General features: G+C 40.1%; 1 protein-coding gene and 2 non-coding genes across 3 annotated transcripts in view; 1 reads left to right on the forward strand and 2 right to left on the reverse strand.

Annotated features, from left to right (window-relative positions):
* The window catches only part of Macrod2 (MACRO domain containing 2), a 1,506,514-nt gene that overhangs the window by 142,217 nt on the left and 1,341,421 nt on the right, over nt 1-22,876 (reverse strand). The window lies entirely within an intron of this gene.
* LOC111817903 lies at nt 148-253 on the reverse strand. The gene has a single exon (XR_002822004.1). It is a non-coding gene; the product is annotated as a U6 spliceosomal RNA (small nuclear RNA).
* Nucleotides 18,652-18,757, forward strand: LOC111817902. Its single transcript, XR_002822003.1, has one exon. It is a non-coding gene; the product is annotated as a U6 spliceosomal RNA (small nuclear RNA).

Here is a 22,876-nt window from a genome sequence, read left to right on the forward strand (position 1 = left end):
AAAGCACAAACAATTGGTAAAAGGAGATGAAACAAATTAAGCATTAGCTGCTCCTTTCCGTCAACCAGCGGAAATGCACAGTACAGTTGTCCAAACCATCCTGATTACATACACAGATAAATCTCTTTCACTCACTCTCTGTCCTTTCAAAATATGGAGTTCTTCACTGATATGCATGCCATCCTTGTGCATGGGCCATGATAATCTTTTCTGCATTGTTCAATTTTAGTGTATGTGCTGCTGAAGTGATCGCTCCTTTCCTTTCTTTTAGTTGGACCACACTAGGGATTGAACCCAGGGCCTCATACCTAATGGACAAATGCTCTACTACTGAGCTACAATCCTACCCCTTGTCTGTTTAAGTTTATTTTGAAATGAGTCTTGCCTAGTTTCCCCATCTGTGTTTACACTTGTGATCTTCCTATGTCAGCCTCCTGAGTAGCTGGGATTACAAGCTTTTTTCTGTAAAGGTCTCAAAGTTTCTAGGCATCAAGCAAGTGCAAACAGTTTAAATGTAGTGACTTTTAGGTTAGTCTTGGCCCTAATTCTTCAATCTCCTGTGATAGCAGTACTAGAACATCCTCTCCTCATGGGTAGCAAATACACCCCCTTGATGTTGAATTTGATCTTTTTCTGTGCTGTGAAGAATGAAATGATAGGACTTAAAAGCACTTCATTGGTTCTTGTGATCCTGACATTTTTCATGGTAACAAGATGTTTTGTGGGTGCTGGTTTAAGGAGGGTGAGACATGTAGAGTAGACCTGAACCCAACTACAGTGTGGAGCCAGGCTCAGGCAACTCAAAGTTTGAAGCAGGACCATCTGCCTGAGTGCAGCCCACATCTGCTGAGCCACAGATGCCTCGCAGACCTATGAGTGTGAGAATAAGTACGGAGCTGTGAGGAAGGAATTCAGGGGTCATTTATTATGCATCATTAAAACTGTTGTAAAAAACTGAATAACTGACTAATAAAAATGATATTTCCTTTTTCTAAGGTCAAAAAGGTTTCAAGTTATCTTTTCTAAGATGTTAGACCTGTTTTATGTGTAAGTCTTTAATTTTGAATTTCCCTCATCTGTATTTTCATTTCACACTTTCTGAAATCCTCTAGAAGATATAGATTTAACATAAAATTATTTCACATAAGAGAGGACTGCTCCTCTAAGAGTGTGCCCTGACCCTCATATAGTAAGGTTTATGTTTTATTCAACTTCATAGATGGGAAGGATATGGATAATACTAGGTAATGAAAGCTAGTAATCACTGAATGTTGCCTGTGTTCTCAGTTTTGAAATGTTTTGCATAGATTATTGAGTTTAGTTTAGGGACTCTGATTCTAGCCTATCATGGCATCCCTGAATATAGGACAAATATTCATTGTCTGGGATAGATAGTTAAAATGTGGGTCAGCAAAAATGTGGAAAATACTTAATCAAATAAGAGCTGAAAAGTCAAACTATCACTTAGCTATAACTATAATCATTTCTCTGGATTTATTGAGTTAACAGACAACATGAAGGGCACCAAGAATCATATTCTTCTGCTAGTTTTAGCAGGTGAGTGCAATACTACAATCCCAAACTTTAGTGTTTTTTAAATGCCAGCGATATTTGTATCCTTATAAATTATCTTATTACATATTCATCTTGTCATAAACACTGATATATTTTTATAAAAGATATTTCCTCTTTGGAATAATTTTAAACAACAGAAAGTTACAACAGTATGAAAAATTTTTTTTCTCTGAAATACTGGGGATAATCACTCCCTAATTATTTCCATCAGCCCTGAATATTTTAGTATGTATTTTCTACAAACAAGTACATTCTCTGTCACAAACATAGCATAACCATCAAGATCAAAATTGATGATATTCCTACTCTCTAAGACACAGAACATACTCAAAATTTGCCAATTTTCCAATGATATCCTCTGGTATATACAAGATTCTGTTGTCAGTCTCTTTGATTTCCTTCATTCCGAAATGATGATGTCCTCCTGACTCTGCCCAAATCTGGTACTGGGCATTTGGGACATTATCAACTCTCTCCTCTCATTTTGATGGCATACACCCTTCCACATTGCATACATTACTGTGAAACTATAAATGATCCCACTGAGTTAGACTTTTGTCTTCATTTTTCCACATGCAGAACTCAGAGCAGTAGGAATTCAAGTGACTTTCCTGCTGTCACCCAGTGGGTGGCACAGCTGAGTCTTCAGTTCAGATCTGGATTGTACTGAAGCCTCAGATCTAGCTTTTGGCTTACTATGGTTTGTGTCCATTTGTCTCTGCAAAGCCTTATACAATGATGGGTAAGCTTCTGGAGTCTGTGACTGATTCATGATCCAGTTCTTGGATTAGGGCTTTGAGTTCCCTGAGGCAGACATTCTGCATACAATTTTAAGGAAATGGTGAGAGGCTAGCTGGTTGCAAGTGCTCTAGCCCCTCCCTTGGCTTCTTCTCCTTGCCAGTGCTATGAAAGGCTTATCTCTGCCATGTGCCACTCTGCCTTAGAGCCAACTGAGTATGGACTGAAACCTCCCCTAACTGTGAGCTAAATAAACCTTTTTCTCCTTCATTTTGGGTGTCAGGTATTTGTTGCAGAAATGAGAGAAGAGTAACTGAGACAGAATTTGGTAGTAGAGGAGTGGAATTGTTCCTGTGACAACTTAAGCATGCAAATTACAAGCTTTTGGGTAAGGCTTATGGGAAGAGAAAGGAAAGGTTTGGAGAATTTGCCTACAAGAGAAGCACTGGAACAACTTCAGCTGTTCTGTATGGGAGATTCTGGTCAAAGCTCAGAAGATGAGAAGGCTGATAGAAATTCTGCCTGTAAAGACCCGGTTGGGCAGGTTTCTTCTGGGAAGGATTGCACTGATTGTTGGACTCCAGAAAACCAATGTATATTTAGGCTTGGCAGAAAGTTTTTTGTATTTTGCTCATGTTCAGAGATTCGCCTGAGACTGAGATTAAGCATGGTGGACTGACTAATCTTTCAAAACAAATTTCAAAGAGCCAAATGTTGAAGCAGTGGCATGGCTATTGTTGGGGTTTTTCAGTCAGATTTATGTTGAGAATCAAGAGCAAAGATCCTAGCAGTATGATGTAAAATGCTGTGAATTTGGTCAGAAAGGAAGCTCTAAGAAAGCTGTGGATTGCAAAGATAGAGCTGAGAGGATATCCATTGCTGAGAAGGAATAAGAAAATGGAAAAGATGGCCTGAGGGCATCACAGGAGGTGATATGTCTCCACCTTTTGCAGCCCTAGATCTGCAAGGGTGAGGAACTTTGCCTGGGGAAAAAGCCTCAGAGCTCTAAGTTCCAGAGTGGCATGGGCATGGAGAATTTTTTCCTTGGAATCAGGATCAGAGTTCTCAGCAATCCGCATACTCAACCCCTACAGCCAAGACAGAAGAAAGCCTGGCTACTGCTCCAGCTAGTGGCAGATGTTGGCATCATCTGCATCGCATTGGTTTTAGGTGCTTGTAGAATGTAGGAGTTTAGAAATTAAGAAGGCTTCCACCTAGATTTTAGAAGAAGGCCTGGGAGGCCAGGCAGTGTGCCTCTGGATCAGCAGTATGTAAAACAGTGAGTCAGTATGTAAAACAGTGAGTGAAAAGCCTATTCAGTGGAAACCCCAGAAGTGTGGAAAAGTCAGGAACATGTATCATCTGAGGAAAACTGCAAAGAGGGAGCAAAGTCAGCCTATAAGAGAAGCCATGGGAGCTACCAGCAGAAGTGCCATAGAGGTGGCGCCACATGTAGCTCACAATTTGTCACAGATTGCTTGGATGTTTCACATGAGCCTACAGGACTTAATGCTTGTACTTCTGGATTTTGGGCTTGCTTTGGTCCAAATGCTTGGTATCCTGCTGTGTATACCTTTTAGAATGGTAATATTTATCTTGTGCCATTGAATATTTGAAATGTTTAACTTTTCATTTGTACAGAGATCACAGCTAAGAGTTTGCCTTAGATCTTGGGACCTGGGTTTTTCAGCAATGATGAAACTGTTAGGACTTTGGCAACTCCTAGAGATGGATTAAAATGTCTTTTGCATAAAGGGATATGCATGAGTCTTTTGAGGTCCAGGAGCAGAATGTTATGGTTTGTGTCTACTTGTCTCCCCAAAGCCTCATTCAGTCATGGGGCAGCTACTGGAGTTTGTCATTGATTCTTAATCCAATGATGGGATTATGGGTGTGAGTGCTCTGAGGCAGACACTCTGCATTCAAATGTAAGGAAGTGAGGAGAGGCTAGCTAGCTGCCAGTGCTGTAGTCCCTACCTTGGCTCCTGCTGTTTGCTGCTGCCATGAGAAGCTTCTCTGCCATGTGACACTCTGCCTTGGAACCAACTGAGTATAAACTGAACCCTCCAACAACTGTGAGCTACATATATCTTTCTTTCCTTCATTTTGGGTGTCAGGTATTTATTCCAGCAAGGAGAGAAGAATAACTAAGACAGTTTGGATATAGGCTGTACATGTCAACCACATTTTTTGTGATGGAAGCCTCATACCCAGGATGGGATGTGAAGTGATACAACTTATCACTGACAGGGCCTTTGGATGGTGACCAAGTTCTTAGAGGTGCTGATTCAGGAGGGATTAAGCAGCTCATGAAGGATTCCATTAAGTTCTGCTGGGACCTGTTGTTCCAGAAAGAACAAGCTTGACCCCGGTACCTCTCTGGACTCCTGTCTCACAGTATCATCTCTTCCTCCTATATTTCTGCTGTGTTATGGTGTGAGTTCTGGAAATCCCTCTTCTTTATATGTGTTATAGAAGCATAAGCAGTGCCTTAAATCAGTTAGGGGGCCCACACACATTGCCAGGATGATGAAGAAAAAAAGTCATTTTCTCCCCAAACTTTAATTACTACTTTCTACTTGAACTTCATTTTAGTTGTAAAAAAGATATGATACACTTCTGTGTTACTACTTAAACTTTATTAACTTGTGGGCTAGTTTAAAAATGTCCTTTTAATAGCTGAGAACAGTTCCTAAAAATCAAATGAAGTTAGGTAAAGGAAGTATGAGTAAGCGAGAGTCAACTGTTTTCACCACCCTGCTTGAAGCCTCCATCCCTTGCTCCAGGGCTTCAGCAGTGACTTCCCTATATGCTTTGTAGTCCCTGCTCTTGTCCTGAAGGACTGCTCTCCACCTAGATACCACCACATTTGAGGATAAGAATCATATCTTGCCAAGCACCTGTTCAAACACTGATGGCAGTGAGACCCTGAGTAGTGGAGACTGCTAGTGCTTTCCTGTCCTCACATCCTTCTACAGCTATACTGGGCTCTATGCTGACCCTCCAGTCACTAGCTCTCTTTTCCCCAGGTTTTGCTACTGCCTGGCCTCACCACTGCCTGGCCTCTCTGGATGCTGTGCTTCCCCAGGTCCTTCCAACCTTAGCTCAAATATCCACTTTGCAATAAGGTACTGGGCTGAAGACTCCATTGAGAATCTCAGTATCTTTCTACCTCACACACTCTCTTCTCTTTATTCAGATCAACTTTTTCTTGTTTTTCCAATTATTCATGATTTTCTCCTATAGAATTTATAAAGGAATTAAGTTTATGATTTTGGTATCCCTGCTTGATATAAGTTCCACCCAGCCAAGGATCTTTGCTTAATTTATTGATGGCTCTCAAGTACCTAGAAAGAGATCACAATATAGTTTCAACAAATGTTTGTGATCAACGAAATCTATTTGCTCCTTGTCTGGGCTTGCCTCACAAGTTCATGGATGAATGAAGTAAAAAGAGAGGACTATTCTTTATTCATAGGCCTTCAGATTATTTATGAAACATGAGATTCGTAAGTCATGTGGAGAAAAACTTTAAGGAAGATGGCCTAGACAGGAGAGTGTAGGCTTCTGTGACAACCCACCCAGAAACATTTTGTCCCCTTAGTGGAGTGAAGATGAGCTAAAAGAAAGCATTCTTTTCCTGGGCTAGTTGTTATATGTTACACTATAGTATTCTAGATTCATTATCTCAGACCTCATGGGAGGTAGTGTGGCCTCCATAGCCTTTGTGGAAAAATGCGGATCTGCATTCTTTTGCCTGATGGAAGCAGCTCTACTGAGAGACCCATGGGTTGGTCATTAGTTCTAGAACAGAGAAGACAGTTGTTTCAGACCTATCCCTGGATAAGTATATCTCAAACAACATAGCCACTTATGTGGAAGAAAAAATAATGGAACCTCTTCTTTTTATAGCATATTTGTCTGTCAGGGAAGACCTCACTGAGAGACATATTTGAGGTGGGAAAGGACATGAGGCTGTGGTATGCAACTGTTCCTTCTCTACTTTCTATGTAATGGCAAGCAGGTTGACAAATACTCACTAAGGAGCATCTCTAATGTCGGCCATAAAGGATTGAATTTTGTGAGATTTTGACATCAAAGGTATGACCCTGTCATACCAGACTTGCTGTGGGATATCTTGGTACAAAAATAACAAGAGACAATGCACTGAGATCTATTTTCAATATCACACACGCTCTCTTAATAGATAACATATGGTTTACCACATGGCGTGCTAATACAAATACTTTTACTCTGATATGGTTAGTTTTTAATCCAAGGATTTCCAAGTACTTTACAAACACTATTCATTAGCACAACTTTCCTGGGGGAAGTTGCAGCACCTGGCGGTGAAACAGCGTTTTGTACACAATCTATAACTGTTAAGGAATAGCAGTAATAAGAAACATATTAATGTGATTTTATAAAAAAAATTAAACTAACAGATGTTAATTAAGCAACATTCCCAAAATCTTCCAAGGATTTCATAGTGGAACTGATATTAGATGTCAAATTATGATGACATTTACTGCTAGCCCGCTAATGGGCCTATGCTGGTGAATTGACCATCAATCACATCTATTCTCAGGTATGCACATAAGCTGGTGTCTGCCCTGTAACTTGGAAAATTATGACCAAAGTTAAGTTAGCATAATAGCATTTCAATGGGATTGCTTTACTCTGTCTTTCAAGCAAAGCAACAATTGTACTTTTCCATTAACTTTAAGCCCCCAGGTTAAATTTCCTTCTAGAAAGTATATTTCTCCATGTTGTCATTTATGTTCCTGAATCAAGAATACCAGTGTGCCCATACATTTGTTTAAAACAGGCACACATTGTGCTCTGTGCAGATGTTAAATACAGGGCTGGCAAAAGCAACTGCTTTTTTGCTGAAGAATGGAAAGTATATAAGTGTTCTTTAAATAGAAGAGTCATCCCATGAATAAATTCAAAGCTATCAGATATCTTTGTCATCAATTAATGTTTGCTGGGTACCTACAGGGTTGAAGACGCTGGAGAGTGAAAGTCAGCACATTATTCCCTTTTCTTCACACAAAAAAGCAATTGTCCCATCATAACTACTTGGGATTAGTTCTGGAAGCCACTTGGATACCAAGAAGTGTGCTCAAGCCTGTTACATAAAATGAATGAATTAGGTTTTGTGAAGACAAAGGCCTTTCCCTTTGGAAGTTGGCAAAAGAGAGGGAGGGAAGGGTGCCATGAGATGTATGAGGAAGCACAAGATGACACTGAGGCTGGTGATTATGCAGAAAATTCTAAAATATATCTCATATCTATAGATGTGAATCAATAAAAGGTGTTTGCCTGGCATGAAATGTGAATCTCTGGACATTACTGAAAGCAGATGTACAGGCAAAGCCAGTGTCCACTGGGGCAACTCCCAGGGGAAAAGTCTTTCATGTTGGAAAGTCTAATTTATGTCCTCTTTGGGGTACGTTGGAATAGACATGCACATCTGAGGTTGAGGGCAGCCCTATATTATCCTGGAAAATAGAAGCATTCATTTCTATGGTTTCTAAAAATCATTTTCCTCCCATATTTGTTAATTCTGCATCGAGACCTACTATTTTAGGTAATAATTATTTTTTAAATGAAGATAATGGTTTAGAATTGTGAAGGTTAGGATGAGAGCAATGTGCAGGTTTTACGTGATTCCATATAATCTTTTTATAATAAGGTGTCCTGACCCCAAATACAGTTCTGTAGACAGTGCTCACTCTCTATGCATTTAATTACTATTTAAAATTGCAGAATTACAACAGAGACTTTATTGGGCCACATTTTAATTTAATATATATTTAATGTTGCTGCAGAATAAATGTCAGCACATTATTCCCTTTTCTTTACATGAAAATACAATTGTCCTACCATAACTACATGGAATTCATTCTGGAGGCCATTTAGATACCAAGATCCATGTATGGCCAAGCCTATTACATAAAATGGGTTATTTACAATTCCAATACAATATAAATGCCATGTAAATAATTGTTATGCTGCACTGTTCAGGGAGTTATGAAAAAGAACAATTGTATACATGTTCAGTACGGGTACAGTGATTTTTTTGATTGTTTTCAATCCTCAGTTGGATGACTCTGAAGGTGCAGAGCCAGAGGATATGAAGATATTTCCTTTATTTTAGGTATCCTGCAATTCACAAGTGGAAAAAACCAGACCTTTAGGCAGACTGTGCAAATTACTAGCATGTATAAAAGTTTAGGTACTGGAAGCTGTGTTATTTAGGGTCTCATTGTTTTCTTCTATAAAAGTAACTTAGAAGTTACTGCATGTCATGTAGGCCCCACCTCTGGGGGCATTGAGATGGCGATTGAGACTGGGCATGGTGGCACATGCCTATAATCCCAGCGTTTGGGAGGCTGAGAACAGGACAATCACTATGAATCTCATCTACACAGTAAGACCCTGTAGGCCCTACACTAAATACATAAAAAAAGAGAAAGAGAAGTTACTGCTTCTGAAGCAGTGCTTCCCAAACTTCACCATGGGTCAGGAGGCTTTGACAGGCTCATTACAGTGCAGATTACAGGATATGCATTATCAGAGTTGGAGACTTGGGGGAGGCAGACACTTTTCATCACTAACCAACTCCCAGTGATATTCTTGATGCTCCTGCAGGTGTGGCAACCACAGTTTGAAGACCATTTGTCTTGGTTCTTATAGGAATGGAAAGCATGGCAAGATTTACTTTCGTTCATTAAATGTGGCCAAGAACAGCCCACTTGGCTATATTACATTCCCAACTTCTGAATTTCTGTGTCCATGAGTCAAGTAATCTCTTAAGATTACAGCAGTATTTCACAGAAGAAAAAAGTTAGTTTTCATAAAATCAATATATAAAATGTATCTTTTCACTGGAGATTCACAAAGATCATAATTAAATCTTTTTCTCAAAATGTTTTTAAAATCTTGGAGCCCAGCTTTGCAGGGGACACAATGCTGAGAGCTAGAGTCACAAGAATGAAGGCGGTGGTAGCCCACCTACCCTAGCAGCCAACCTGGAGACATGGTGGATGAAGGAAAGTTCAACAGTGTGCTGGTAGAAGCTGGCAGGGCTGTGGGTCCTCTGAGAGCAGGCACTTGACAGAGAGCAGAGGGATCAAGAGACCTTCTCAGAGGAAACACGGCTTCCGCTGAGACTTTTGTCATGAGCACATTTAATAAGCATCCAGGTCTTCCAGACTCTGTCCTTCAGAGCTTTGTTGCCCACTATGGTAGCCATTACCCGTCCATCACTCCAGGGTACTAGAAATGTGGTGAGTCCAATCTGATAGGGCTGTGAATGTAAAATGCATAACTGGCCCTGGAGAGAATGCAAACAATGTAAGATATCTTACAATTACCATATTGTTTATAAGTTGAAATGGTATTTTGGCTGATTTGGGTTAAACAAAGAGTTTAAATTCACCCACATTTTTCACTTTTAGAAAAGCAGATTTGAAAAAAAAAAAACCAACCATGAGAATGACATCTGCATCTGTGACCTACATTATATTTCTGTTGAACAGCGTTGCTCTAGAGATAGTGAATCACGGGATGGATGAGTTGTAGGGCTCTGAGGTAGTGGTGAAGAAGCGCACCATCCCTAAGGCTGCCGCCCATGGTGGTTAGCCCGTGGGCAGTCACCTGTGACTCCTGTGTGTCTCCCACTGGGCTCTCCCTATGTACATGCTGCCTGGCAGTTTTGTCTGTCTTTTACAGGATGTGTACCCACCAATGCTGGTGTTGGGAGGTGACTACATGAAGCTGTCCTCAACCAGTGATGGCGGGAGTTGGGCATCACCAACTTGGGCACCCCCACGGCAGGGCAGCTCTCAGGAATGAGCCCTCCTGCAGCTGCCCACAGAAGCCTTCCTGTTTATCTCCTACTTGTTTCTCTCCTTTCCTTCTCACTCTAGTACACCCCTGCTGGTGCTTTCCTGGATCTCTTCCCCAGTCATCGACTGACCTTGTATATATAAGAGGTATATTCAAGAGGACCTGGCCTAAGAAAATTTTAAACCAAATAACTACATAAACTCATTAATCCTAATCATGATGAGTTGCATGCTAATTAAGGGAAATGCAAGTTGCTAATTTGGATCCTAACGAGATCATCAGAGAGGGCTTCCCTGTGGAAGTGGCATTTCAGCTGACAAGTCTAAGGCATTTAGGAAGTGAAACTAATTAGAATTTAATGAAGTAGAGAGTGATGAATGTTCCAGATGGAGTGATGAGCAGGTTGAAGAGCCTTATGTGGGAAAGAACTCGACCTCTTTTAAGATTTGGGAAGGGCTAGTGGGGCTGTTTAGATGGTGGGTGGCATAAGATTCATCTAAGTGGAAGACTTCCAGCAATAGAGTGGGAGGAATTGGGAGACTATCCCCTGGGGTGGGGAACAAGACTCAGGGAGGAGAGAGAGCATGCATATTTGAGGCTGGCAGTGATTTAATTTAACTGGAGCACTAGCCACAAAAAGAATGGAATCCAGAGAAAAACAAGTGCAAACAAGTGCCTGAATTAGAAAGGGACTCATGCCCTTTTCTAGGACTGGGGCATATCTAGGGAGGGCAGTAGGAAGCTATGGAAGTTTGCTCTTCCACTTGGCTGCTTTCTGGGGTGTGGGTTGAGTAAAGTGAGGCAAAGGATGGTAGCAATGAGCAATTGCTTTGAAATGGATTAAAATGCTGCCAAGAGCAGATGACAGTGACCAAAGATAAAGGGACAGCACATGAAGAAGAGAAGCGGATGGGTCAAGGAATAGTCAGGGGGCAGGATCCATGGCTTTGGTGAGTGGTTGCATAGAGGGGTAATGGAAGAGAGATGGTGCCAAGATTTTCTAGAAAAGTTTGACGTTATCCTGATTAACATTCATAACACCTTCCGAATATAGATATAAGTAATACTTTATAGATGGGTAAATGGTATTCTAGTCTCAGGAGTTCTCCACAGTTCCATAACTAGTAGGGAACAGAAACAGTATTTATGCCTTGGTCACTGACAGCTCCAGTGTTGTCATGCTATCCTGAAAACACCCAAGCTGATGGCCAGGAAAAACAGGAGGTTTGGGGAACTTGGGAACAAAGGGAGAGACCAGGCTTGTGGGATGTGTAATCAAGATATTTTACTTAGTAGAAGAGAGGCCAGATAGATGGAAAGGAAAACAGCCCAGCACAATTCACCCTCTGATATCTTGAAAAGGCAAGTAATATTTCTTTTCATAAAGAAAAATCTTTAAAGTCGAGTGTGCATGTGGTAGTCACTTTGTGCATGGTTATGCTACGTGCAGATATTCTTGGCTAGATTTTGCTTTTTCCTTTCATGACCTTGTCTACAATGTGCATTTTGACTGATGGTCTGAGACAGTTGCTTCCAATATCTGTTCTCTTTCTGTCACAGATAGAAATATATCCTATTGTAAGCCCTCAGGGCCACCCTCAGCAAAAGGACAAGCGCACACATTCTGTGGTTTCCAGATGTATTGCAATTCTTCCTCCACATCTCCAATATCATCATTTCTTTCCCAACAAGCTACACATGAAGAATCAGCTGTCACTTTCAATTTAGTAGCAATCGTTTTATTTAAAACGGACCTACCACCTCTCCACAACTACGATAACAGTAATGATCTAACCTCCTTTCCTGTAACAGAAATCCTATAACCATTATACTGAGCAGATAACACTGAAGCCTTCTGTTCTTGAATTTATCCAAAAAAAAGTCATACTGTCATGTTGTTTCCCTTTGAATAAATGAAATCCTGTGTGCCTTTCCTTGATGTCCACTTCCCAGTCATCTGTCAGGGCAGGACCTATAGCAGAGAAGTGTCTTGAATGAAAATCATATTCTTACCAGTCACCTGGAACAACTAATCAACAGACTCAAGGACCAGGATGGCTGGTGATTCTACTTTAGACAACAATGTAAATAGCCACAGATCACATCAAAAGAAAAATAGGGACATCTGCATCTTCTCTCCTGCTGGCAGAGCACCCAAGACAACTCTGCATCGCCAGTGTGTACCCTGCAGTCGACTGTTCTTTCTTCTCCTTGTCAAACTGCTCCATTTTCAGATGTCTGGCCTTATCTAATGAACTTTACTGTTTTAGATAATGATAAAGGCATTCCAGCTGATTCCAGCTGTTTCTTCTCCATGGAAATATATATATATATATATATATATGGTATGAAAGCAATATAAAGAAAAATCTCTTCAGGTGAGGACATTCAGCAGGAGACCCACTCTGCTCAGTGGACATTGGACTTTTCTTCCACACAGGCACTAAGGACAGGCAGCACACCTGTGGAGCTCCTTACTGCTATGGAGACCAGACTCCTAGTTGAGGCAGCGGGTGCCACTGAGAGTGGTAGACAGACAGTTTGATGGCATGGGCCTGAGGAAGCCCTACACACAAGGAAGCCCACAAGATGGATTCTACTCTCCCCATTATAAGTCAAAACTACTGCTGCAGGTTACAACTGGCTGTCTAGACTTTCTAGCTTCTTGGTAGTTTGCTCATGAGAATAAGTCATAAGACCTCTTCCACTTCTCAGGGCTAATGTCACATGATCCTGGATGCAGTGAAGTTAGTTCCTCTGCTTCCCAGACACCTAGAAGATCTGCAGTTTGTGGAAGAGTCAGCATGGCTGTAGGTGTCACCATGTAAACTGCAGATAAGATTTTCTAATGAAAAATTCCAAATAATAATGTAATGAACACTGCGCATGCCAATCAAAAACATGTCAACTTAAATCAAAAGTCCTAATCACATGACAATATTAGGACAGATATTCAAATATATGCATATGCTCTTGAACTATTCAAACAAATGGCAAGTGGGTAATTTCCTCAACAACTAGCTAATAAATTTATGATCAGAATAATTTGCAAGAAAGAACAACTGATTACAGGAAGAACACTATTGAAAATTAAAGATGATCCTTCAGAGTATATTCTCATAAAGCTAATTAAATTATGATATTTTTGGTCAGTTTTAATTATAATTAATAATGAGACCTACATGGAAAAATTTAAAAGGGTTAAACAAGGACTTAAGACCACAGTTATCATGATTAGGAGATAGAGATATATAGTTGATTTGTTGGCCCATTAAATTACTCAATCAGAACTCTCTCCTCCTGCAGGAGTTGGCCAGGCTCTGTGTAGTTTTCATGCAGCACTTCAAATTTGCAATTCTGTAGTTGGGCAGGTTTGGGCATGAGAGCAAAATGAGAATACCATACTTCTTAACTGGGGTTATGAAACATTAAGTATGACACACTGCTTTTAGTTTATCCCTTTGCCTTCTGTGAGTGTGAATTCATTAATTTTGCATCTGTATCTGTACATATTTTGTTTTATTGACACATGGGTTAGATAACATATTTTTACTAATATCCCAAATGAAAATGTATACATTTTTGTTTTTAAGAATGCTCATGTAAGAGTTTTGTTTTTGTGCCTGATAAAGACAGAGGATGCCTCTGTGTATGTGTGTGTGTGTGTGTGTGTGTGTGTGTGTGTGTATGAGTGTGTGGATTTATGTGTTACATGTTATTGATAAAACACGTTGATGCTAGGGAAAGCAGTGGAGGTATAAAAACCAAATGATGAGGATGGATTCTACTCCCCCCCATTATAAGTCAAATCTGGCACAGATTCCTAATGCCATAGAAAGCCCTTGTGGTGCTAATATTTACTGAGCAGAAAGGAACGCTTACTGGCTGTTCATACATTCTTCACGCCCTGTATTGGAGAAGGTTATTGTTATTCACTTGATGGATAGAAATACAGAATGAGTTCTCCAAGAGACCATCACCCTGCAGGTCTGTAATTCTTTGCTGACAGTAGCACATTAGTCATTTTGGTGACTTAATTTTTGAACCTGTTTCTGTCTCCCTGGAGGCATGAGAGGAATCCTATGTAAAATGTACCCAACCTGAAAAAAGGAGTCCCAGCTCTTTACCGAGAGTAAGATAAATTAGATCTCTTTAGGAAATTTGGAAGATGTGGAAATGGGGTGGTATAGAGGAGCACATCTAAAATATTTTCAAGGACACAATGAATATTTCTTATGCTTATTTTAGAGCAGGGCTTGATAGCTTGTCTCTGGATATACAGTCTGCAATCTCAGCATGTAGTTTTTACATTTTTAAACAGTTGCAATAAAAATTAAGAAAAACATGCAGCAGAGGCCATGTGTAGCCTGCAAAGCCAAGATGCAGTCTTCTTTGGTTCTTTACACGGGTGTGTTGATCCCACCCCAGTACAACCCTATGAACATGCAGATGCATCAGCCTAGGGCACTGCACAAAGGATTAGCTTGGCTCCTTTTAAAGATAACCTGCAGCTACCTCCTGTCCACTGAGGACATCACTTTCTTCAAGGCATCCAAGTCTCCATGTGTTTATAGATTCTCACACTTCAGGGGGTATTGGAAAGGACTTTGGAGTTTAAGTCAATAAGAGGATTTCATATCTGAGGAAGTTTTAAAGAATCTAAGGATACAGACAGGGCCCGGATGTAGGCAATCTTGGAATAGGAAACTTGGAAGCTATTTGGGATTATGGTAAAAATATATACCTACAGATTCTTAGATATTCCTCTTTTCAAGAGATGGAACTTGTCAATTCCCTAGTCATTGAGGACAAGTTGCATTTGGGGACTTGGTTCTAATCAACAAAATTAAAAGTGACAACCTATCGTTTTTGTGACTGGATTACAAATGACTTCCACTTCCATCCAGGGTGTGCTGTCATGTTCACAAGCCACATGCTCTAGCAGAAGCCAGATGCCAAGGTATGAGGAGACTCATCAGCTGGCAGAGAGGCCTGCATGGCTTAAACTGAGGTCTTTAACCAACACCTGTGAGGAGGTGTCCAGAGCCAGCTCCCCAGTGAGTACATGAGGACACTTGAGTAGACTCCAGGGACATGATGGCACACTTTCTCATCAGCTGTGTGAGGAACACAGTCAAGGTTGCACCAATTTTAACTTTTCTTTGTCCTTTTTTTTTTGCATTCTTCTTTTGTTTTCATAGACCAGCTCTCTTTTGGATCCAGTTGAGTGCATCCAATCCTCCACCAGTTGTGTGAGGTGAACGTGAAACTGTGTAAAAACACTATGAAAACCCACTTCCTCCACCATTTGTAGAAACTGCTTTTCACATTCTAAGTCCACAAGAGTGAGTTTCCTTAAAAAAAAGAACAAAATAAAACAAAACACAAACAATATTGCCTATAGGGAGTTGCCTTCTTACAGGGCAAGCTGTTTGCCCCTTTTCTTCTGCTTCTCCTTTCTACTTCCTTCCTCTGCCTTCCCCCTTCTACTCTTTAGGCCCTCACTGCCCACAGAAAGCACCTGTCCCTGACTCCACCCCTTTCTTTCCTTCCTAAGCCTCTTGCTCACAGGGTCACTCAGTTCCTCCAATATGATCTAGCCCTCTTGTTTGAACAGAGAAGGAAATTGAAACATATGTGAGAAGAATTTCAGATGTGATCCCCACTGACATTTGGAATTCAATCCTGTAAAGGTTGACCTGTGCACCCTTGATGTTTTCCATTTATTGAGCACTTACCATGACTTAGTGTGATACTGTGATGTACTAAGTGATGAATGTTTGGTGTACACTTGCAGGTCCTGGAGCAGACCTCAAAAACTTGTATTTTTCAGTGTGATAGCAGTACTGGTCATTCATACTAAGCTTGTCATGTCCTGCCCAAATTTCTGTTAATAAGGTGCAACTCAGATGGACAGGTAGTTCCTGAATGATGGAACCAACCACATGACAAGAGCATCAACACTTTCCATCTCCCCACCTGACTTCTAGAGAGGGGAGAAGAGCTAGAAACTGAGTTAATGATCAGTGACTAGTGACTTAATCAGTCATGACTGTGTAATGGAGCCACCATAAAAATTCTACACAGTGTGATTCAGGCAGCTGTTGCATTATGAAATCTACATGGGCAGAAGGTCCTTGCTAAGGACCCTGCTTGATCTCACTCTATGACCTCTCCATCTGGCTATTCATTTGTATCCTTTATACCAAGTGGGTAGTCCTAAGCATAAGCTTTTACCAAATCTGAGGAGGGTGTTGTGGGACCCATTCCTCTGATTTCATAGTTGGCCTTTCAGAAGTACAATGGCCTAGACTTGAAACTGGTATCTGAAATGGGGGTATTATTGTAGGATGAACTCTTAATCTGTGTCGATTGGATGCTGACTATCATAGTATCATAATTAAATTGAATTATACAACACCCAGTTCCTATCCAGACAGAGAAATTGTCTGAGTGAGAAAAATATCGTACATTTTGTTCTTTTTTTTTTCAGGACCGGGGATTGAACTCAGGCCCTTGTGCTTGCCAGGGAAGGGCTTATTCCACTGAGCCATCTCCCTAGCCCCATCCATCTCCCCAGCCCCAATCATACACTTTGTATCAGAAGTGTTACAAGTAAAAACAGATCTAGTAGCCATAGTGATAATACTTTAAGATTTATGTGAAATGCTTTGCTTGTATTATCTTATTATACTATCCCCCCAAAATCTATAAGGTAGCTACTATTCTTATCTATCTTTCTATCAAAATCTATCATTTATCATTTTATATGCAGTGCTATGGATCAAACACTGTACTCTGTGCAAGCTATGCAGATACTTCACCTTTGAGCTGTACTTTCAGCACTTTTTTGCCTTATTTTTTAGATAAGGAAATTTATACTTCCAATTAAGTAACATATTGAAATTCCTATTTATTAAAAAATCTAAATCTTGTCTAAATACTTTAAGATTATGCACATTTTTAGATGCTCACTTTCTTTTTAGTCTCCAGAGTACTACTAATATTTAGTATACTACTGTAACAAATTCTGGGTTCTTTTGTACAAGCTTGTCACGACCTGAATCTCTCAAAGATCTTTGCTAATGTGGATGTCAGAAACTTCTGGTAAGTAGATTGAGCTGTTGATAAGTAGCCACAAATCTGATATTCTAAAGGCTATTCTCTGCCCCAGAAAAGAAGAGTTCTTCAAACCTCAATTACATATCAGACCACTATCCCAGAGAAGACAGAGGCTTATGGGCTTCCTGGAACTATAGTCATCACATTGTTTGGGGTAACAACAATTTATTTTCATGTGTATTTGTCTCTTAGTTCCTAAGCAGCACTTTAATCAACGATTTACCTTATTTTAACATTTTTCTCCCAGTATACTTCATTCAAGAGAAATGATTTACAGTCATGATACATTCCCTTTGTCCATTTGCTTATTCATTAATTCATTCATTTGACTATCCACAAATAACTATGGAGACTAGTATTTAAAAATGACATTTCTCTAAAGTACTAGCATCCCTTTCACTTATGGAGGTAAAGATGCATATGAGAGTTTATGGCTGCCTGTGACTCAGTTCATTTTATTTTTTTATAACATGCTGCCTGCTTTGACTAGAGTTGAACTGTTAGAGTAGAAATTTGTTATCCTGGAGATGAAAAAGCGGCCAATAGACAGTAATAACTGACAGTTTTCAACAAAAAGAGTAAAGTTCTATAAATTGAAAAAGAAAGACACAAACCAAGAAGTACAGTCCAAATTAATGTATGTTATAATTTTTAGGAAACTGGCTTTTTATTTCGTTCCTCAGCTGAAACTTCACTGTTAGCTCACGAGGGCTTATAAGCCTTTTGACTAGGACCTGCTGGAGAAATAATGGCAGGCTTACTGAAAGGGGAGCAACCATAGATGGCCAAAAAGGTTTAGACAGAAAGGAGAGCAAATACTTTATTATTTCTTGGGAGAAACTACACACAACAGGAAGATAATAATCTGACCACATTCTCTTCCTGGAAACTAGCAAGACTGCCTTCCTGCCCTGAACATAATTTTGCTGCATTGGGCTAGTTTTTAACTACATAAACTATTTGAAAAGGCATTTGCTTTCTGGAATTTCTTTTATAGAGCAGAGATAGATAAAGGTATTTATTTCTCAGAAGAAGTAATGGTAATAGCAAAACTAGTAACTACCCCTTTTGTTTACCCAATATAGGTTCACATGACAGGGTTTTTTTTTCTATATTATTTTATTTCTAATCTTTGCCCAAATACTGAGGAGTGAGGAATAATAGTATTTCTATTTTACAGATAAGGAAAAAAAAAGGCTAAGAGAATTTACTGAAGTCTACAGACCACTGAATGGAAGATCTGGGATTCAAACCCCAGTCTGGCTACAGTCCATATGCTTTCAAATTTGATATACTGGGTGGCTGTCTTTGGATCAGGAAAACTTTCACAACTAAGTCTGTGGAAATACTTGTTGCCGTGCTCACCTCGGCAGGGCTTACACTAAACTTGGACCAACACAGAGAAGATTAGCGTGGCCCCTGTGTGTGGATGACATGCAAATTCATGGAAGCATTCCATATTTAAAAAAAAAGTAGTCATAGTCATATAATTAAATATTATGTAAAATTATATTTCAATTGCAATTTAATTTAATTTCTGGGCATACTGTTCAATGTGAAATCATCACTGCCTTTTATTTTAGAAATATATTTTCTTTCTATTCCCTGACCCAGTAAATATCTCTTTGCATTCCAATAACCCTCTAAGGGCATCTTATAGTAGTTGAGAGATTCCATGTTTGGTCACATTTCATTGATTTCTAAATTTGTGGTCAATGAAGCTAGACTGCTTCAAACATGTCCTTATCAAAATTAGGATTTAGAAATCTAACACTGTAGAATATCCATTATCAAGGAGAAAACAGAAGCCTCAGGATTCCAGCTTCTAATATCTAAACCTGAATTAAATTCAGGTGTTAAACCCATAAACTGGCTTTTCCCATCACTTCTAAGCTTTATTCTCTCTCTCTCTCTCTCTCTCTCTCTCTCTCTCTTTCTCTCATCACAATACATTAACAGTAGCCACTGTTCAAGGTTTATTTGGTATTGTAGTTGGTGTAACATTAGGTGGCATGGTTCACAGGTAGATCTTTTGTTTTTAATACAAAAAATAAAATCCTTTAAGACAGTTATGCACAAGACATGCAGTATTGGATTTGTACACTGGATCCCAGGCCGTGACCAACAGGGGAAAGGTCAGACAAGGCTTCATGGGTGAAGCTGTGCAACCGAATAACACACATCTTTTTGCAGGGTGACTGGAGTCTGCACAGCATTAGCTGAGGTGTTTCAGAGATGCTGGGCTACTTCATACTAACCAGGACTACAAGTAAAGCACCATCTGGCATCAGGACAGAGCTGTGGGGTTTTGTGAACCGTTTCTGCTTCTAACTTTCAGAAGCTAGTGTTTTCCCCAGGCCATCTTAATATTACTGCTTCAGTCACATGCCAGATAAAAAGGACACCTGGCACAACTCCAACTAAATCCTCCTGTAGGTTAGACCGTGACATGGTGACACTGGAAGGCTTTAAAATTGCAGCTCCTTCTGGATCAACCACAGCATATCTGCCCTCTTCTTCAAATGTGCCTCTTCCTCAGGAGTCAGAGTCACCTTCACAACATCAGAGATCCCATTCTGTCCCAGGAAGAAGGGACACTAAGGAAGACACCATTCTTGATTCCATAGAGCCCCTTAATCCTGGTAGAAATTTGATGCACCCTCTTAAGATTCTTTTAAATACTTCCTGCCAAATCTGCCATATATAGTACAACAGCCCAGGATGAGTAGCCTTTTAGTTTGATCACTGTCAACCACCTGCTTGTGAACTTCTTTCCAATGCTCCTCATCCCCATCAGTTCCTAACTCAGGGTGCAGATTCTTCAGAGTAACACCAGCAATATTCATGCCACTCCACACAGGGCTGCTGGAATCTCCATACTCTCCAAGGATCCAGCCAGGGCAGCTCAGTGAGTAAGTAAGCTCCATTAAGTATCAGAACGGGGCTGAATTCAGGTTACAACTACCTTGGATAACACGGTTCTTGGGAAAGCCCATCATCTGCCAAGCCACATAGGTCAAGATAACCACTGGGTTGGGTACAACAAGCGACTTGCAGTTGGGACTGTACTTTACAACAGTAGGAATGATGAACATGAAGATGTTCACATTATGTTGTACCAAATTAAGATGGCTTTCTCCCTCTTGCTGATATGCTCCAGCAGTGATAATAACCAGCTTGGAGTTTATGGTTACATTATAGGCTTTGTCAGCAACGATTTTTGGTGTGCTAAGGAAGAGGCTGCCATGTTGGAGATCCATCATCTCTTCCTTCAATTTGTCTTCCATGACATCAACAAGAGCAAGTTCATCTGCCAAGTCCTTTATTAAGATACTGAAGGCACAGCCCATGCCAGTAGCACCAACCCTGACAACTGTGATCTTATTCTGGGGCACCTGTTCCTCCTTAGGGAGATTCACAATCAGCTGATCCTTGAGACTGACCATCTTGGACTTAGAACCAAAAGGAACTGGGAATGTACATGGGGCAAGCATTGGGGCATGTGCTCCTCAGGTCTGGCCTTGGGGTAGCAGCTTTGGCACTAAGTTCTCCTTTCTTTCTTTCTTTTTTTTTTTTTTGAAGCAATTTTTTTTTAGATTTATTTATTTATTTATTTTTGTTTTGTTTTGTTTTTCTACAGTTTTATTGATAAACAGATAGCAATGAGACAGTTTCAAATCAAATCGGAAGTACAGTTTCAACAAATAATACACTGCATATATTCTTCTTAGTGGTTAATTGCTGTACAAGATGCGGACTTGTGATCCTATTTACAAACACCATTAGAACAAATCATTCTATTCATTAACACAATGCAACTATATATCTACCCCATAAGTTCGCCTTTCGAAAAGCATAGGAACTGTGACCTGCAGAACAGCCCTGAAGGTCACTAGTCAGTGAAACATGTTGCTGGTAAATCTATTAATAGATGATGAAGTCCAACATTCCCTAATTTAATGGGCAGTAGACAAGGAAATCCAGTAGTTCAACACCAAGAGGGGAGTACTTCTGAGCCGCTGCCAATTCATAAACAACAGGCTTCTAAAGACCAGGTTACCAAACAAGCCAGAATATCTCTCAATAAATAGAAGCTCAAATTTCACCTTTGCCTGGGGCTGCCATGGAAAATGAAGTCACTCATAAATAGTATTTTGGGCATTCCTTTGGTCCACTGTCAAACAGGTTGGAAATATAGAAGGACATTTAAAAAAAAGGAACAGCTTAATTTTAAAAGTCCAATCTGACGTTTCCTTCCAAAGCTCTCTCTTTTAGCCTAACAGTGCTATTTATGCCTGTATAGCCTATTCTCACTCACAGGATCCTTTCCCCAATGTCCTATGAACTCACTCCATGACCAAAGTCATGTCAGATTCTTTTCCCTTACCCTTCTGGTGTCTTCTGACTTTCCTTACCATATTGATCTCCATTTTATACACCTGTGCTCCATCTGCTCTCACTTGCCAATGCCTTTTAGCCTCTGCACTGACCTCTGGTTGGCTGTGCATTTTCCACAGCTTGTCTTCACACTTCCAGTCTTCAAGGTAGGACAACTTTAGGTAGAACCCGTGTTCCTCTGAAAATACTCTTTGGTTTTTCACAACAATAAGCAAGAGGGGAGTGGATAATAGACTCCATTATTAGACACACAATAAGTCCTCTTTCTTTTATTTTCTATTGCAGAAAATAAAGGACACAAGAACTCAATCATAAAATAATATTTTCTGATAACTAACTATAATAGAATGTGCACAACCCAGCTTTCCTGCTGACAGTTCCCTTGTTTTTGTATGGGGGAACTGCTGAGCTTCCACTTTCAATCCATGAGTTACATGGTTGACCACTCCTCCCCACCAATTGCAAAGCTGTCAAGGGAACCTGGCCCAGGGAGAGTGCTTTTTGTCTCTGAACCTTGATAACTGGCTAAGTATAGGCAATTGGTCAGTGTCTGGCCAATCAGCATCAACAAAGCTTGATTTCAGATCTTTTACCCAGTGTTGTGAGAGAAACATGACATTTTTACTGGGATCCCTAACAGTTGCTGGCTCCTTCTTCACAGAGAAAGAGAGTATCTGAAGTAAACCCAATGGAGAGACAGAGCACAGAGAGGTGCACAGCAACCATGTCCTGACAGAATCGCTGAAAACCCTGAGCCCAAACCACATGGATTTTTCAAAGATGGGCTTATTAAAGTGAATTGCAAGTGGCATTTACATCCTTCAACTTGAGTCTTAGCCTATGCAAACTACCTAGAAGATTACTTGTGGCTCATCTGCTTTTATACATCAGTAACACACTGGGAGTTCTAAAAATTACTGATTTCAAAATATATAGAGACTGATGTGTACAAGCTCATCCACTCATCGTTTCAGGGCCTCAGCCAGGCTGAGCTGCACTGTAGCCATCACCGGAAAGCCCCTACTGAGTGTAGGAGTACGGCATTGCACATTAAAGATGCTTTCCAAAAACTGCCTCAGAAACAATGCTGTGACTGCCTTTTACTTATTTGATTATCCATTTATTTTATATCCTCCATCTTATGCCCTCATTTATCATCAAAACTGTCAGGTAGAGAAATATATAT

This window comes from Octodon degus, unplaced genomic scaffold, assembly GCF_000260255.1.
Source record: "Octodon degus isolate 3935 unplaced genomic scaffold, OctDeg1.0 scaffold00073, whole genome shotgun sequence".
In the NCBI taxonomy this organism is placed as follows: Eukaryota; Metazoa; Chordata; class Mammalia; order Rodentia; family Octodontidae; genus Octodon; species Octodon degus.